Source organism: Leptosomus discolor, chromosome 2, assembly GCF_034619465.1.
Source record: "Leptosomus discolor isolate bLepDis1 chromosome 2, bLepDis1.hap2, whole genome shotgun sequence".
Taxonomy (NCBI): Eukaryota; Metazoa; Chordata; class Aves; order Leptosomiformes; family Leptosomidae; genus Leptosomus; species Leptosomus discolor.
Genome location: NC_141392.1, coordinates 39,834,478 through 39,851,047, shown reverse-complemented (window position 1 = coordinate 39,851,047; position 16,570 = coordinate 39,834,478).

Sequence of the window (16,570 nt, the reverse complement as noted above, 5' to 3'; positions counted from 1 at the left end):
GGGCTCTGAATTAACAGGAGAGGTACTTCTCTGCACAATCAGGGCACTGGTAAATTGGAGCGCTCTCCTGTGGCTGTCAAAGCCAGTGCTGGCCTGCCCCTCTCGCCCCACAGCTAGGAAGGCGATGGGTTTTGCTGTGCTTCGTGGGCCTAGCCTGGCATCTCAGTGAAGATTGGCTAGGATGTGACTTGCTGGATGGGCTTCCAAGATACAGGTGTGTTCCCTTTTCTGAGTGCTGCTGGCCCTAATCACTAGCAAAGCCACAAGAGAGTCTAAGGAACTCGTAACCTCTTGAAAGGAAACAACAAATTTGACAGATTTCATCAGTTAAAACTAATAATGTGAGTGATTTCCAGATAAACTCACTTGTGGCATCCAATGGCCAAGAGCTCCTGTCTGCTTCTAGGATCAATACACAAAAAAAATATATATTGCAGTTTGTTAAGGGGTGAGTAGCTCAGTTCAACTGAAACTGTTCTTGAAGAAAATAGAAATGTTTCAAATAAAATTTCTAAAATGGTTTCTTCAGGCATGCAGGGTTTATGTTGCAAATTCAGTGTCAGAGCAGCTTCTCAATATGCAAAGCATTTTTTATGGCTAAAAGCACCTTAGTCATATCACTCCCCTTAAACAACTACTTTCTTTCACAGTGCTTCATGTAATGCAATGGAAATGGCTATTGGACAGTTCCTGACCTTCCCCGATACCCTTTGGTTTGATCTAAATCAGATAATAAACTTCAACTAACTTCTCAATGTAACAATTTTTCGGGGAAGCCCATGGCATTGCTTTGGGAAAGCAGCTGTACTCCACAAGTAACTCTTGATTCTTACTGGTCTAGAGTAGGAATAACACAAGTCTAATGTGATCTAGTCCACTAAAATTAGCGTATCTCAAACTGAACCAGGATCTAGCCATAAAGAAACGCCAAATTCCTGCATTGGTGCAGTTTTAGCTTCCTTCAAGGGTGGCAGAGGGCTACCTGTTATCTCTAGGTCTCCTTAGTGAGGGACATTACCTGCAGCAGGCCAGCTCTCCATCCTTGTCCATCTCTGAGCCACTGCCCAGGACAAGCAGAGCTAAGATAATGCTGCTGCTTCTGCAGGTGGAAAGCGGGTGGCCGGTGGTTCTCATTCTTTTCAAAGTGGCGTGCCAACCCTGCAATCCTCAAAGCAGAAAGCCTGCTGCACTGATTCCCTGCTGTGCTGCTGCTGGCCCGTTCAGGTGTGTGAAAGGAGAGAAATCCCTGTTAGCATCTTCTGATTGAAGCCAACAAAGGTAAAAGAGAGGGGCTTCACATGTGCCCCACAGGGGCTGTTCAAACTAAGGTCATGGGTTTCAACTCTCTTAAGAGTTCCTTTCAGGTTGCCTTTACCTCTTTATCCCCTTTTGCCTTTACACAGCCTGAAAAAAAGGCACCTAAATACTGGACTTCAAGAAGCCATGGCTGCATTGCTGAACCTTTCCTGCTGGGGCTCGCCATAACTTGGGGGGAGGGTTAGGAAGGGGTTCAAGCCACCTTGTATGAGAAAAGCCTTTCCCACAGCCATGATGCCGGCCTTGCCTTCTGCCCCAGGCGACTGCAGGGCAGCAGTGTGGGGAGGGGATTCAAATGCACCTTTTGTGGGGTTCAGGCCTGGTCCCAACATGGTGGGCAGCAGCTGATACGGGTCTTCCTTTGCAGCGAGATAAATGACGTGAATTGGACACCCCCCTGCCAAACAGGGCACAGACACGTTTTTATCAGGCTCTAGCGAAACGTGGCCAGCCTCCACCACCAGTGAGGGACAGCAGGGAGGAGGAAGACCCTCTGTTCCCAGCGAGCTCCGGAGTGACTCGGCTGGCTCCCTCACGTTTCCCAGGTCTGAACAGTCATTACCGTTAGCTCAAGCAAAGCCAAGCTTTCCTCCCAGAATAAGAATAAAGCCCCATTAAACCCACCTAATGACAATACAAATCATGTCGAACAGAAAATGGCTTGTGTTCCCTACTCAGGCTTCTGAAGCTTGCGGGTTTTGTTCTGGTTTTCCCATTCCTAATTTGCCTGTGGGAAACGCTGCCTCCCCCCAGCCCTCCCAGCACAGGCACACAATAGCTGCTTGTTTTTCGCCTGGAAGGAATTGCTGAGCCTTTAAATAGCTGGAATTGAGTTTATTTTTCTTCTGTACTTCAGCTCATTCATTACTCCACTCATAGCACCCTAAAAGTGAAGATTTCCAAGAGCATTGGAATTTCCCTCTTTTTTTTTCTCCAAAAGATGCTCTGCATCTTAAATTTTGTGCACCAGCCCCATGTTAGAGTCACTAACTAATCCTGCAGTGAAGTGTCAGCTTCCAGCAAATTAATTCACATGCCATTAAGCAAATACGATCTGAGTAGTGAGGACTAGCAATAGCTGATGGCAATGTAGCCAGCTCAAATACACCTGTAAATGTCAATTATTTTTTATGTCAGAGAGACCTGCAAAGTTTACTAAAAGCACCGAACGAGAACTAACAATAGTCAGGGTGACTGGTCGAGTGGAGCTGCTCGAGCTGGCTCTTACTCCAGCACTCTGGAGTCGAGGGCAGAGAAATGCCTCAGGGAGTACCCCAGCTTGTGAGGATGCTCACTATGAATTGCTTTCTTTAAGCTGCTTTGCCCTTCCAGGAGCATTATGGCTTCTGTGCGCGTTAAGGGGTTTAAACGATGGACAGTCTCTGTGGCCTAGACTGCTGCCTCTGCCCCGCGGCTCCCCGCACAAACGCTTCTCCAGTGGAACCGCCACACACGCAGGGATGCCATGCTCACCTCGTGCTTCCACAGAGTACAGATGAGCATGGTGTGGGAACATGCAGTGCATCCTTCAGAGAGACAGGCAGCCTGTAGCACCTCTCCAGGTTGCACTGAGCTTCAAAGGTTTAATGGTTGGTGCTAAATTGTCTTCAAATGAGAAAAAAAAAAGGCCTTTATACTAAATACACTGACATATAAATATTTATTGATAATATACTGTAGAATTAAACTAAGTACAAACAAGACTCATGACTCACGAGGTAGTCTATACTTCTTCCTTATCTTCTGGGGAGGCTCACTGAGAATGTCTTGAAGCAGCAGCAAACCCCCAGAAACAGGGTCTTGTTTAATGTGCACCAGTCGTGGCCTTTGCAATGTATACCTGGTAGCCTGGAAAAGCTTGACTGAAAAATAACAAAGCCAGGGTCTAAAAATGAATGGGGAATGAAATGCTGTCCCACTGAACTGCACAGCAAGCCTGGCTCCCATAACAGTCCCATGAAAAGCATGGGATGGGACGGGACTGGATGAGATGGGACGAGACGGGGCGGGTTGGGGGGGTGGGGGGGATGGGAAAGGCTCTACTGCAGGTTTTAGTACAGGGACATGCTTAAGGCACTCAGTCAATAACCTTGTTCTCTTGGACAAGCAATGAAGAAATAGGTAGTCTGGCTTTTATACTTTGTGAGGAAAGTAAGGGCTCTTCTAATGTTTGCATAATACAGTATTCCCATTTAAACAAGAAGCCAGGGTTCTGCTCGTCTCGTCACAATTACATGAGGTCTGAAACAAGAGCGAAGGGGGAAACTGCATTTTCTGTGGTAAACTCTTGGCTGTGGGGATGGGGGAGCTCAGCCACCATGGGGCTAAAGGACAGCCTCGAGTCAGTTGCCCCCCCTGTGGGCACAGGGATTGGGCTCAGGAGAATGCAGGCACGCTAAGGCATATTTAACTCTGGTAGCCGGGCAAAGGGGCAGTCATGGGCCCACAGGCTGAGATGCTGGGGCTGGCGGCTCTGCCCTGAGGTGCGGAGAGGGCCCAGCCACTGAGGCCATCCAAAGTGGTCACTGCTCTTCGCTGGCTGGAAGAGCTTACCTTCAAGGGTAGTTAAGTCCGAAAAAGCACCCAGAGAAAGAGCATCTCATCAACACACAGTTGCTGAAAGCTCAAGGAAGTCCATGATCCAATTAAAAGAACATTACCCGGTGCCAGGCACTAATTCTTCTGATACAAGGCATAGTCTTGATTATGGAAACAGTGCAAGTCACCCCATGGCTGGTCCCAAGCAAGCATCCACCCAGCACCACTGCATTTCATGCCAGAGTAACGGTGTCAGGACACCTCAGGCATCAACCCCATGAGACTCCCTCTTCTTGGTGATCCCCTCACGGTCTGTGGCTGGAAAGGAGCACTTTCCAGGCAGGACAATTCAATGAGGATATAGGCACAGACTGATGCTAACACTGCTTGTACAGCTTTGCTCTTCAAAGCTGGCCTCAAAAGGCACAACGGTGTGTTTGCACCTAGTGCCCTTCAGCCACTTAAAGAGAAGTAGGTAACATAACCTTAACCACAAATCCTCCCATCTCTGATGGAGCCTGGGAACACTACAGTGGGGGGGGGGGGGGGGGGGGGGGGGGGGGCACAAAGATGTCTTGAGACCCTTCCTCCCTCTGCCCTCCTCCCCTGGCTGCAGGACAATCTGCCCCGAGAGGCAGGATGAGGCCGGATGAGGAGGACGGGCAGCAGCCAGGAGAGGCACTGCATTCAGGGTGCTGCTGGTGGAACAAGCTGAAGTCTCTGGGCCTGGGCTTGTCCACCTCAGGGCAACGAGCAATGCATGTGCTAACGGAGGGAAGCCCAGCGGCACGGGCTGGGGAAGGACAAGCAGGTCAGTGGCCTTCTTTCCTGTACGTGCTGCGAGTTGTTTCTTAGTTTCCATGGAAACCAGCTGCTGCAGAAATTATGTTATGATTAAAGCGAACAGATTTGCCTTGCTCTAACAAGAGTAGAGAGACTCGTCTCTTCATTGTCCTGTGTGTGGCATAAAAATGGCAGGTTAGAGACAAGTGCAGGTATTATGAGGCTGCCTGTTCCTCTTACACAAATATTGAACTGGGGACAACTTTATTCAGTGTCTGCTTTGATATCTGACAAGGCCATCAAGTGGTCAAAAATCAATCTTGTATGAAGACAAAGTTTGGGTAGGCCAACTCTTTTGTTGCTCTCAGAAATACATATATTACTGAATAATCCAAAGTCATGCCTCGTACAGAAGCTCCGCAGCAACAAAGCAAGCCAGTCTTTGATGGAGTAATTGGCAGGAAAACGTGCAAACCTTAGAAAGCTTAAATCTCCCTACATACTATTAATTACTTGATCAAGTTTCATTTGGAAATAGTCCATGAAAACATAAAGAGGCATTTAGCCTAACAAGAGAAATGCCACAGCCCAGGTTAGGTAGCACGGCGGAGGCCTGTGGTTAATGCTCAGAACCAGTGGTGTGAAGACAAGCTGTGCCCACCACGACAGCAGCGACTTGCATCTCCTCTGACAGGCGGCAGAATGGCCATGGTGACTGCACCCTGCACATGTTCAACTTAATGCTGTGCTAGCACCTGCAGGTAATCACTTCAGTGGAAGATCAGCCTTCCCCGTGGATAATAATCAGGCAAAACAGATAAAACATCTGGAAACAGATGTTAACATGGTGGAATTAATTTTTAGTATGAGTTCTGATATGTTTCTAGAAGTTTCTCCAACATTTTACAAAAATGTCGTCATGAATACAGAAACACTGAAGGCAGCCAAATCAAACATCGAATATCTTTGTTTATATCTTTGTTCAAGTCCTGCAAATAACAGCTGATCACAGCACTAACAAACACATGTTCATTATTGAAAAGTCCCCATGTTCCTCAGTGCAGTGAAAGCTACATGATCCCAGAAGCTTCCCATGAATATTTTTCTGCATGTCTGCTGCAAAATCCACCCAAAATGACTACACCGGATTACCCATGACCCTGTTTCTAGAGAGACTCCCACAGCAAGGCTCTACAAAACCTGAGGATATAAAATTAGAAATCCTTGGAGCTCAATTCGTGCTCTGTTGTGCAGTGTTTCATCTCCTTGTGCAGTGTTACGCAGGCGTTGGGAATATAAACACTAATTACTGTAGCCATGTAACTGAAATCATGAAGAACTTTACAGTACAACTAATAAGCAATTAGATGATAAATTAAGAAGCAGAACGTGATGGTCTGGAACAATGCCCCTCAGAACACAGATAGCATATTTTATGGAAGAAACACGTAGCTTAGAAGTCTAACTGTGGCATTTGAAGATACACAGGGTGAACAGATACATAGTGCTACTTAGTCTATCAATAAAGTGATTAATTAGCTGAAAAGAACATGATGGTCACTCCATAAATGAGAACAGCAAAAGAAGAATGCATTATACAACGTGTAAGGCAGTGATTAAATGTACAGAGAGGGGAGCTGTGAGTCGGGTTCTTCAGACTCCAGCTGCCAGAGTGTCAGGGCATGACTCAGTTGCCTGCATACTGCCACTGGGTCCCTCTTGGTTTAGCCACCCAAACATAAGGTATTTTTCCAGCTGTTTCTCACACATACTTGAAAGGAACTTGTTTGGCATGGACAGGATTTGCAGGATTGAATAAGCTCTCCCTTGTGTAGCCTCTCCCAGACTTTGGAGCCTTGCCAGGGAAGGTAGAGGCTGATGTGAGGGGAATCAGCTTTTCAGCCTACTACCTTTCTTCTTGGATGAGCAACGTCTCAAAGTGCTCCACCTCCTCTGAAACCCTCTCACCCACATGGGTGGCGTTACCCGATAGGAGAGCTCAGTCACTTTCGTGATGAGCTTGCAAAGTGTCTGGCTTTGTGCTGCAGCCATGGCCTAGCACTTAGAAGCTGCTAGAAGGAACATAGCACCAGGTTGTTGTCAAAGTTAGGCCCAGAAAAGAGTCAGGAGATGGGTCCCATAGTAAGTAAAGGTCTTGGACAGCAATCACACTTGCATCAAACCAAGTATTTAGAGAAGAAGCTTGTTCAAGTTAAGCTGATGTTGAGAAGACAAGGCAGGAACCTGGACAGAAGACAAGAGGGACTCAAGGAAACCCTATAGGACAGGCTATCTGCTTTGTAAGGACCCACTGAGTAAAGAACAGATTTGTTTTCAAAATCTTTATTCTGTCTTACAATGCAGTTTAGAGAGTTGTGTTGTCTATCCTAAAAAAACAGCCTTGGACAGCCATGTGAAGAAAAGTGGAGAACAGCAGTGTAAGGTCAGCGTCCTGGGTAACTGATCCCAGCAGAGGCAGCAATACTGGCTGCTCAAGGACGCCAGTCCTTACATTCTGCTTTACTGTCAAACCCTCAGATCAGGATATGAACGCTCATGTCTGACTCCCATATTGTTCAGCTGTTTTTTCTTACCTCTGTTTAGCCAAAACCATCAACTTTCAAACCAATTTTCAGTCTAGAATTTGCTTGACATGGGTCAAGCTATGGGAGTGGAAACAGTGAGTTTCAAAATTGGTTCCCAGTGTTCCTTTCCAATAGCAGCACACAAAGTACAGGGAAATCACCTATCAGCCTTGTAAAGAGCATCCTGTGCAACTCGTTAACTGAAAATTGTCTGAGACATTGACAAATCCAATTTGATCACACAGTGATAACTGAACTCTATCCTGAATCACAATAGCAGGGCCTTCTGATAGCGTCACTGAACATTTTCTCTGTAGTGCTATCTTGCAACACTGTTCTTTCAGTTCATGGATGCTGCCCTGCAGCTGCTGTCCTATTGCAGTAAGACTTGAGTATCTTCAGCAATGTGAGAAGAAACTGGGGCTGGCAGATATACACCCAGAATTGCTGCAGGTGAGTTGAGCAAGTAACACATATGAAACTCGTGTATCCTGATGAGTGATAGAACAATAGAGGCACTTTATTTTTTCAGCCTGACTCATGCATTCACTTCCTCCGCCTCAGGGCAACACATAGCTGAGAACAACTTTGCTTCCAATAACTGGAAGAATTTTCCCCCAGACAGAACTTCCTTGGTCAATAACTGCTGGCAAGCAACCTGGGGAATTTAGAATAAGGTTTTAAAATAGTTTCTGAAGCAGCAAGTGACCTTCAACAAGGCAGTGAAGTTGAACATTTCTGAGCTGATCAACTACGTGTGGACTAGACTACCTTCTAACCATGGAAGATCAATGACAAGATCTGTAGGAGGGGCTCAGCCCTTCTGGGATGAAGTGAGAATGGTATGGTGGTACCAAGAAGTTCTGGTGGTGTTTGGACACTTTCACTGACCCACTTCTATAACTACATGTCTGATCTTTGCCTAGAGCTGCACACTTTCCTAGTATTTGTATTCTTTGGGGGACCTGGAAGGGGGCAGAGAACAAGGCTCACGGCTTGCTGATGGCCTCTCCTGACCCTGGATTAATAGCTGTCCAGAACCTTCCCATGGAAGACAGAGGTGAAGATATCTGCATGCCTCAGTGCTTTTTCCTGCAGGAGGCAAAGTTTCTGGGACAAAAGAAGTCTGCCTATCAGGACACTACTGGGGAGGGAGCATGGGGCACATATGGTCATGAAGCTGTCAGTGGAAGGATAGGTGATCTCTCCTGAGAGCTGAAATGGGGCAAAGACAGAAAAAGCTTTTGATCATGAAGAGGGAGGAGGAAGTTTCTTTGCTGAGAAGGCTCCTTCAAACCCTCCAGGGCAGGAGCCACCAGCTCCACCTCCGCACTCTCTAACCTTTATCAAATTTCCCATTTGTGGCTGTTGATGCAGAGCCTTTATCAAGTTTCTCTCCAACCACCCTGTTTCCCACCAACTCTTTTTAAAGGAGCATTTAAGCAAACCACACACCAGCTCTTTCCCCTTTCCCATCAGCTCTTCTCAAAGCAGCATAAAAGCAGTCTTCCACCTCTGCCTTCTACAAGGTGGAACACACAAGCCATCATGGCTACTTTCTTTTCTATAACAGGCTACCACACTCAAGGCTAGTGAGGGCAGGTTACCCAGAGCTCTGGAGAACGCAGGACGGTTCCTCAGGGCTCTCAAGAGAGTTGTCAAAGCCCCCAGCCAGGTGACGATACAAGGAAAGTCAAAAAGGACACAGACAGCCAGCGAGGTGGGTCAGAAGCCAACCCGGGAAATGTCTTGCTTCCTCGCCAAGGTCATGCAGAGCACAGCAATCATCAGCAATTCAGAGGCTGTCGGGAAGGTCGGCACTGCTTTTTGTCCAGAGTCCACCCTTTCACAGAGAGACAGCTAAATACATGTTCAGCTTCTGCACTGCATGTGGTAAGGCCAGAGGTAAACGCGGCAGAGGCAGACATACCTCTGCTAGCACAAAGACCCCCCAGGAATAAGGAAAGCCGTAGCACATACTGGGCTTGGAAGGTGGAGGGGAGACCAACAAAGCAGCCAGCAGCAGCTCCCTGTGAGAGAAGGGAACACAGCTACAGCTTCTCTTCTGCGGATCTAAAAACCAAACCAGACCTCACTTCTTAGGGCTCCTCCTGCTCGGACTGCTCAGGTTCCTGCTCCATGCGGGCAGCCCCGACCAGCCTGACTCATGACAGGTATGTACCTGTCTCTCCAAATCACAGCTTTCCCAGATGATGATTTACTCTGATCAGACATACTAGCTGGAAGTGAAAGCAGGCTGCAACAACAGGATAATATATTGGTACTAAAAATTAAATACATGAAATTTAATGTTCCCTTCACATAAGTATTTTGTGACGATGACCTGAAGGTATACATACATAAGGAGGATGCTAAAGGCAGAAAGGATTTGTGTGCGATTTTCATCTAGTCATACTTCCTAAACAATTTTGGACAAAATGACATCTTGTGATCCCTTCCAGCCCTATTTCTCCTGAGTTTATACTGACATTAAATATGCTAACTTCATTGTTATTGGGATAGAGGCCCAACAACAATTTCTTCTTTTTCTGGACACGAAAACAAGTTTTCTTTTTTTATTTACTGATGTCATTCTTCACTGATTACATGACATTTTAGCACTTGTCAAAATTCAGTGTCTGTATTCTGACCTCTTTTTTCCCCCAAAATCATACTAATAATCTCAATAAATTTGAAGTTACCAGTAAGCTTTAAGGATTTGGTGAAATATTATTGTATGTGTGCTAAAATGGATTCTAGAAACTTTCCAGAAACTGAGCTGTATTAATTATGAAAAAATTACATTTAACCAGCATTTATATCATTTCACAAATCCTGGACAGTTTGTAGCCAATACACTTTTACAAATGAGCTAAAATCACTCCATATGTCATTCTTCATAACTATAGATTGAAATTGTGTAAGAATGTGAAATTAACTGAAAAAGCAGCACTCTTGCACATAATGGTAATATAAAAAATTAGTACTTTTCTCAACTGAAGTCTGCACAATTTTGTTAATTACCTGTCTTAGCTCTGGATCTGAAATCACAGTCACTTAAAAGCCCAGTGACAGTTGACAGATTGTTCTTAGCAGACACACCCCTAGTAACTAAGGAGCTGATGGTTACTGAGGTTTAAATAAAATCAAAATGCTTAAATTCTACTCCTCTGAGTACATAGCAGCTCTAAATTTTTTGGAGAAAGACCTAATAAATGAAATGATGAGGGTTTAAGGACTGTTCCATAATTTGATTTTAAAATAACAGCGTAATGCCTGCAGTTCTTCCTAGGGATTGGTCTTTCGCCACAACTTGTCTGAGCAGATGATTACGCCAGTTATAGATAAGATTTTAAAGAGAACTCGAATATATTCCAAATAAATCTGAGGCTTGCCTGAGTTACATTGAAAAAAAAAACCCTCAATCCAAACTCTAGAACTTTGAACACCATTAGTTTTTAAATATTCATTACAAGCATTTGAAAAAGATGGGGGATTTAAGACAAACTGCTGTTTTGCAATGATCACCTTGATCAAGGAGCTTAAAGTACACCCCCACCCCCCCACCCCCGGAGAGAAACAAATGTAAAAAGGAAATCATAAAATAAGGAATGTAGGTATCGCTCCCAAGCATGAGGATGAGGTGGGAATTGGGCGGAACCGACACTATTGTTCAGAATGATACTATCATCAGCCCAAGTTAGCACTCTGAAGGACCATTCATCAAAATAAGCACTCCTTTCCCTTCCTCACTTTAGAAATGTCCCCTCTCTGAAGCACTGGGTTTGGTGAGGATTGTTGTTGAAGCTTCCTGCCAACACAGACTTCCCAGGACTGGAAGAATAACTCATCAGCTACCTCTGGCTGGTGTTACGCTATTTTAATTTTAGCAGACCAGAAAAACTAATCTATTAGACATCAATTATATCCAGCTCTCTAAGAATTTTAAACAGTTTATAAGTGAGGTGAGGGCATGTTTAGCCTCTGCTCTTGTTCTTGCAGAGGTACTGAGAAAGCAAAGTCTGACATGCTGGAAAAACAGAACTATCAGTGTGCGAAAATGTACAGGAAAATAAAACTACCAGCATAAATTCAGACACCTTTCTGCATAGATCAGTAGCCACTGAATAGATGCCCACGCTCAGTAGGTCTGAAACCGAGTTTAGGGAGCAGCTAGCTATCTCACTGGTGAAGACAACAGCACCGAGCCCTACACTAAGCGACAGTCCTGAAAGCTTCCCCAGCAGCACCACTGTGCACACGGAGGGGGGCAACAACTAACAGTTCAGTGCAAAGGATGCACACAAATCCCCCTGGTCCACCTGGGAACATTTCCCCCAGCAACCCATAGAGCTCCAGTCGCCCTCCTATTTTCTAAAACCTCAGAGCACAGCTTCTGCCCCCCAACAAATTCTGCTGGCTGTCTTGCATCAGATACTCTGTAGAGTTAATTCGTAGATCTAGTGACCTTGGCCGAGCACCCGATGCTTTAGGCAGGAAACTAGGATCCTCCAAAATCAAAATACAACAGAAGGTCAGTAGCCAGTCACCAACAGACTGACTCAGCTTTCAGGCCAGGTCACAGTGTGGCATCAGGAAAAGAGAAAAAAATACTGGATCTGAAAACACCAGCAACAAGATATGAAGTGTTTTTAATCTCTGATCCTTCTCAGAAAGCAGCAGAAATCACACCAGGTACAGAAATATTTATATGCTAAATTAACACTCTCAGTGTATAAGACATGAAGTCATTCCTGCCACAAATGACAAAAACCTTGAATTCTTGCCATGGAATCTGGACACCATAGCAGGACACCTGAAGTGCCTGCAAATCTGGAACAACTGTTTGGAAATAACATGTTGTGTTTGACTTTGATCTCTCAAATCTCAGCCTTGCAGACTGGTGTTTCTTATAAGATCATTCTGAAGCCAGGAGCTTTCTTTCCTTTGCCCTTTGCCAAAGTTGTGCTATTTTGTATAGGAGATCCTGCTCTAGCATACTGAAACCAGCCTTTGTGGCACGACGAAAAAATATACTCTAACTTCTCTGAATCTTTCCATGTATTTTGGATGGCATTTTAAGAGTATACTGTTCCAGTGGAATAAAGCACCTGGCATCTGCCAGGGTACTAGCAGACAGTCATGTCACCAGACAAGGTGGGGTCAGGATAAGGCAGTGAAACCTACTCTGAAATGTTCAGTACTTAATTACAATATTAAAATCAAAACTCCAACCCCTTACCTTCCCCGCCCTCACAAAACCAAAAAAAAAAAAAAGAAAAAAAAAAAAAAAAGAGACAAAAATACTCCTCAAGATATAATGAGATCTACCTGATGTACCATATTTTTTTTCTAGTTGATACATGGCAGCATTTGTGAACATCCTCTCCAGATCTGAGAGTCTACTTCAATATGCTCTGCTCCTTGAATGTGACTACTTTTTCCCTGTACACTGCTGATTAGATATCTTCTTTAACAGCACATTGCATGCAAAACACATCATCGAAGTGGCTCCTGGCACACCACTTCTCTCCTCTCTTTCCCTCCAGCTCAGTGACATCATTATATTATGTCACTGTCTGTGTCAAAAATGAAACAGTTGTCCAGACCATGTTACATTAAAGCAATAAAAAGGTTCTTTCCCTTCTCTGGGCTTTAGCCTAATCTTGGGAAAAATGCAAGAGGCACAGCGAGTAATGCAGAAAGTAATTTAGTAGTGTTGGATATACTGGGCAAAGTGTAAGTGCAGGAGAAGCACGCCATGATACTTCCTCAGAATACCCTTGCAGCCTCCAGCAACTTGTGCTGAGGGAATTCTTATGAATTCTTATGCCTGAGAGGGTGCCTGAGCCTGAGCCTTCAAGAGATATTTTTTTTTCTCTATGAATTTTCTAGTTCTGTTGCACTGTTTAAATGCTTATATCAAAATAAATTTCTTGCTGGCACAACCCTCTTCAGTTTGTTATGAATTCTCAGAAACCACATCCCAAAAGAAACAATTACCATACAAATATCTTACTAGTTCTAGTCTCCAGTCTTCCCTCAGGAATTAATAAAGATTAAGTCTGACACACTCATATGACAGACGTGGAACACGAGGCTCGGAGTTCATAACACCCCTCCACACTGTTCATGACAGAAACCTCAGGACAGCTACTGTATTTTGAAAAATTAAGACAGGAAATGGAAGGTGAACCTTTAAAAGAAAGTTAGATAAACATGTTACGAGTGAAACAGGCCTAAGTAAAGCAGCTCTGAGGCAAGAGAAGAGTTCCCTTCCACACTCCTGCTTCTGTAATTCTAAGGTTACCAGGTCATTATTATTCAGATTTGTTTCAGAAATAGCATATATCTCCTAATGTCTTCAGTTTCAGAAAACAAGTTCCACACTTTACAAAGTTGCAACTTACAAAAATGGGCCAAAAATGGCAGAAATAAATACTGCCATCATCTGCTTGAAGTGGATTACAGTGGCATACAAGAAAGTTGAGTGTCCGTCAGTATTTGCCACTAATCTATTTAAGACCTGCTTTACAGACAAAATAGAAGTAATTTACGTTATATGAAACATTTTGGTTAATTAAGAAAAACTCTCTTTTATTTTTAGTCAGAAGCATCCTTAAGTCAAATTGCTACTAATAAGTCAGGGAATTCTAAATGCAGCTCTACCTCTAACAGTATAGCTGCAATTACAACTGTTACGTTTTATATAAGCCTTCTTTTTTAATATAAACCCCTCTTCCTTTCTGAATCAAGTGCCTGAATAAGATAAACAGATTAAAAGATCTGGCAGAAGAAAAGAAGCCATTAGAAGCCTGCCCTGGCTTCCTCGGCTTTTAGAGGAGTACGTTCAATTAACATCTCTTGCGTGTTAGAGCTGGAAAACTCACTTGTACAGGCAGTTAGGAGTAAGCTAGGCAAAGTCAACCTACAGAAATGATCAGCGAACCCAACCCTGAATAAAACTGTCTTGCAGTTGAAATTTAATGTGCATTAGCATTAATGCTTGGGAAAAAACAAGTAACTTCTTTTATTCAGTTGCATGAGTGTGGTTGCTGACTGCCTTGGCAACAGCAGCCTGCACACACTTCGTGCCTGCCCCGTCCCAAGGGTGGTTACTGTGACAGAACCTACTGCACAGTCTCTCTACAGCCGTCATAGTAACCATTTACCACCACAAAACTATCAAAATAGATAACTCTACACACTTGCATCCAGCAACACAATGTACTCCTCCTGAAGAACAAACACCCTCAAGACAACTGAGGACATGAGTGGAATAACCATCCTCTTCCTGACTTCTGGCAATTCAAAGTACCCTTTGCCTTTACAGCTTATGAAATGGCACATGGTCACCACCAGCAATTGCTTGATTGTTATTTAAGTAGCTTCAGGATGACCATGAAGACAGATAAAATGTTCTGCTGGACATCTCCAAAATTTGTCTTGAGGCATGCCTCAACTACTAGCCCAGGAACCTGACAGCTTGCTACCAACTAAACAACATCTGGAACAGAGCAACTTCTTGAGGCACTTGATTTAAATCTGCACTGCTCTCAAAAGATCAGCGTGTTCCTCCCCTCACAATGGACAAGAAACAGCTTTTAGTGCAGTGTTAATTTTCAGTGGCACCAGGTCGCAGAGCTGGTGTCACAAAGGAGAAGGAAGGATTGCACAGCAAAGAAGAGGAAGGCCTGGACCATCTCTGGTGCCAGCAGCCCACTGTGGAACAGTTTAAGCTATGTGTGGAGCTGAAAGGCAAAGCTGAGACCAACGGACAGAGCAGCCACCCTTGCCAGTAACAACCGCTATGGACACACCAGGAGGAGAGCTTCACAAGCTACCTGGGCAGAGCATGCAGCCCTTAGGGAGCGGCTGAATTCACCACTGAATGGTCTATGGCAGCCATCAACCTAAAGTGGTTATCATCCATCCCAGCTATTAAACGTATTTCTTAGGTCACGCCGCCACACCTTTTGCAGGTGCTTGCTCCTCCACAAGGCTACACAAACAGCTTATGGTATAGGGATAACTTACGTGACCAAGAGGTGCTAAAGGCAGGAAATTTCATGTTTGTGTGATGGCTTCCTCTTTCTAGGGAGTACAGCCCAAATTGTTTCAGAAGTGATGAGATACTTGCATGTAGGTTCAGACCCATCAAGAAAGTGCTCTGTGTGATGGAGGAAATAAGCACTGGAGAATTCAGTGAGACAGTTCCTGTCTGCGTTGCTGTGACATGAGCACCTTTTATCCGCTGCCCCATGTCCTGTACATGGTGGCCTCTTTCCTGCTGCTGGACTGACAAAGAGTTTTGCCTGGCCTGGCCTTTAAATATGGAGGTGAAAGGTAATGGAACAGAATGAGGATTGCTGCCAAAGACCAACCCAAACCATTCCCAAGCTGGCAATTTCAGGATAGAATGGACAGGCATGCAGCTTCACAGCAAGGGATGCTACACCTTATTGATCAACACTAATAAAAATAAGGACTGCATAAATATAGGAAAAGTTCAAACTGCTGAGAGCGAGGGTCAGTCAGCATGGTATGATGGATAACATCGAGCATGCATAGGCAGCTTCCACCAAGGGTCTCCAGCTCCAGATAATGTCATTAAGGAAAGAAGTATCTTTCTGTATCAGTTGTGTCCTTTAGGGTCAGAAAACCAAGGCAACAATCCCAAATGTAGATACAAGATGCCTGGCTTCCAGAGACAGCGTGGTGTCCCTGTCAATGGAGGAAGGCCTGTAGGCTCAGGCTTTTGCTCAGCCACCTTCCCTGTAGGACATAGCGGCAGGATACAACAGAAGACACGCTGGGATGTGCCCCTGCCAGGCCAGCTGTACCACGGGTTTAATCAAAGGTCAGTCCAGCCCTCGTAGCAAACCATGTTGGCAAGGCAGTGGGCATATTTCAGGAGCTCTCACACTCCCTGTGCTACCACCCTCACAAACATAACAGTACCACGTGCCCGCACAGCCCCAGCCTGCTCTATCAACCAAGAGGTTAAACCTGCATATTAGCTAGCTAGAACTAGTTATCCCCATTTTTTTCGAATCCAGGATGTGAAAAAGAACACCCTACTTCCTGAGCCTTCAAAACACATCAGGAGAAAAGCCGCAGAAGTACAAGGCCCGCACTTCAAGAGCGCTGCCCTCCTCAAGAGCCGGAGGACATCCCCCGTGCCTGATGTCTCAGATCCCTGCGGGCCACAAGAGAAAGCCAGCTGCATGCTTCAGGCTACCCCAAAGTGTCCTGTCAGTAGCCCCTCTGCTTTCAAGCTACAGAGGCTCCAGCTCAAGTATCTTCACTGATCCTAAGCACTGCCAAGCAGCCCTCTGTGTACTTCT